This window comes from Triticum aestivum, unplaced genomic scaffold, assembly GCF_018294505.1.
Source record: "Triticum aestivum cultivar Chinese Spring unplaced genomic scaffold, IWGSC CS RefSeq v2.1 scaffold58054, whole genome shotgun sequence".
NCBI classification, from domain to species: Eukaryota; Viridiplantae; Streptophyta; class Magnoliopsida; order Poales; family Poaceae; genus Triticum; species Triticum aestivum.
The window spans coordinates 57,327-60,326 of NW_025227769.1; the positions used below are offsets into that span (position 1 = coordinate 57,327).

The 3,000-nt window shown below is 44.4% G+C and overlaps 1 pseudogene; it reads left to right on the forward strand.

Moving 5' to 3' along the window:
* Nucleotides 1–293: 293 nt before the first annotated feature.
* LOC123172840 (cytochrome P450 709B1-like) lies at nucleotides 294–2,628 on the forward strand (annotated as a pseudogene).
* The last annotated feature ends 372 nt before the right edge of the window (nucleotides 2,629–3,000 follow it).

Here is a 3,000-nt window from a genome sequence, read left to right on the forward strand (position 1 = left end):
AGTAGTTTTTTTCTTCTTTTTTACAAAATATGTTTAAGTTTGAACGAACTCGCCGAAGTTTGCAATGAATTTGCGCCGTGTTTAAATTTTTTAAAATACCGTGGGCGCCGCGACTGGGGGACATCACGCCCCCAGCGCGCGGGTTAGCGCCGGTGCGCCCCCAGGGGGCGATTTTTAGCCCTTCCTGGGGGCCAACGGCTGGAGTTGATCTAACAAATAACAACCTCACCGTACGCGTCCATCGCATATAAATACAGGCACAGCTTAGCAAGACGTTCACAATAAAAATACTCATGGAGCTGGCTCACGTAGTGCTAGGCTTTGCTGCTCTTACCATGATGCTGGTGATTTCCAGATATTACGCCATGGCACTATGGCATCTGGTGTGGAGGCCCTACGCCGTGACCCGATCGCTAGGACGACAGGGCATTCGAGGGCCACCGTATACATTCGCCGTCGGGTCCCTGGGGGAGTGCAAGCGGATGATTGTTGCTGGGAGAGCAAAGCCTCTCCACGCCGGCTGCCACGACTACACCTCCCTCGTGCAACCTTTCTTCCAGAAATGCACTTCTGACTATGGTAAATATGCAAGGAAGAACTTTTCTTCACGATCATTTTGTGTCTCAATGACTCCGCCTAGATGTATCCTCAACTAATTTGCTCAAGCCGATCTTGTTTAGGAAAAACATTTCTGTTTTGGCTCGGACCAATACCGTCAATCTGTTCTACTGACATCGAGCTAGTCAAAGAAGTGCTCGCAGACAGGACAAACTTATTCCAAAAGGACTACCTCAACCCTAGTTTGGAAGTATTTTTTGGCAAAGGGCTTGTGCTTGCAAACGGAGACGACTGGAAGAGACAGCGCAAAGTTGTCCACCCAGTTTTCAAGCAAGAGAAGCTCAAGGTTAATTTCCTATTTCTCGAAAATGGATGTATCTAGAACTAAAATACATCTAGATACATCCATTTCTACGACAAGTAATTCCGAACAGAGGGAGTACTTCATAAGTGACTCAGATATTGCTATTTTTAAGTCACCTTTAAGCTATAAGAACCATTATTTGACCCAGACGTCAGATTAAATGCAAATCCAAAATTACGCGCAAAAACAGGCAAATGCAAAATCATGAGAATAGCTTGATCGAACGGCCATCACAATTAAATGAGAAATAACTATTTCTATGTTGACTATATATACAATAGTTAACTACTTTTTTTTATCATATTAGTCTAATGAATCTAAAGAAATTTTCATATACACAGTCCGTGTCCGCTCTAGCGTCCAAGGGTGCACAGAAGATGATGGAGGAATGGTCCGCCAAGATACAAATGAGCAACACATATAAAACCAAGATACACATGAGAAGTTACTCGGAAAAGTTGGCCCTAGGAGTCATTGAAGGTGTGATCTTTGGCCAGAAAACAAAGGAATCTGGTGAGGTGTTTGTTGCTCTTAAGGAGCTCGAGAAGCTTGCGGTACAAGCACTTTTAGCACCCCCTATACCTGGGTTCAGGTAACAAACCTTGATTTTGAACACGTAAACCAACTTCATCCAGAGAGCTAGATCACCGGACCGATAGGTAAGCCCGATAAGATTATCTCAAAGAAATTCTTTTGCTAGATACCTGCCTACTCATCGTAACCGTTGAACATGGAAACTCGACAAGTTGGTGACAAGCAAGATCATGCATGTCATGGAGACGCGGTTTCGAAACAATGCTGCCCACCGAGAAGACCTGCTTGGGCTTATGATTCAGGCCCGCAGGTCGGGTGCCAACACACTGAGCAACGAAGAAATCGTCGGGGAATGCAAGACTTTCTTTGCCACAGGGACAATTACCAGCACAACCCTCCTTGCTTGGACAATGTTCCTGATCAGCATCTACCCACAGTGGCAGGCGAAGATCAGGGAGGAAGTCCTCCGTGAATGCCATGAAGAGGAACAAGGTGAGGTATTGAGCATCAACATTCTCGGGAAACTGAAGCTGGTACGTATACCCAATTACACATCCGTGTATATATAATTATATATATAGTTCATGTTTTTCAATATCACTATATAAAGCTAACAACTTAATTTCTTGTCATCCTTGTGTAGCTTAATATGGTTCTCCCTGAGACACTAAGGCTCTATAATCCTATACCGTTCATGACAAGAAGGGTCGCCTCTGATACCATCTTGTAAAGCATCAAGGTCCCGAAAGGAACCGTGATAACCATTCCTATCGCAATGTCGCATAGGGACAAGGAGGTCTGGGGGGCTGACTCCGACGAGTTCAATCCCATGAGGTTCGAGAATGGCGTCTCGAGGGCCGCCAAATATGCAAACTCGTTACTCGCCTTCTCATCCGGCCCAAGAATCTGCAGTGGGCAGAACATGGCCATGATCGAGGTGCAGACAGTGATGGCAATGATCCTGAGAAGGTTCTCCTCTCTCTCCCCAAGTTACATTCACAAGCCCACAAACTTGATCGCTCTCAAACCTAAGTTTGGGCTTCCTGTCATCGTGAGGAACCTGCTGGATGGGCATGATGATTCAAGTGGAGTTGGTGCTTAATTGTTTGTTGCCTAAGGCAATCCGTGCACGCACCCGTATATTGTACCTTGTTTTTCCTAATATACTTTTGTTTTCCATCAGCTAGTGCTAGATGCACATGAACTCATGGCACATGTGTGGGGCATGTGCATTGTCCTCAGATTCGGACATAAGTGTGTGCTTTCATGTTGTGAAATGCGCAAGGTGTAAGATTTAATAAAACTCATTGTTGAAATACGCAAGCCAAGTGCCGAAAAGTTTATAATGGTATGGCCAAGAGCACAAATCTTTATCTTTATCTTGACCTAATAATAGAGAAAATTGGGTTTCTGGTCTTCCGTCATGGCATTTTGTAGAGAAGTCCCTCTGTTTCAGAGAATTCAACCCGTAGTCCTGTTTTAAGTAAGAGAATAAATCATTTTTTTCGTATTTTACACAAAAACCCCTGTATTTTCTTGAAATC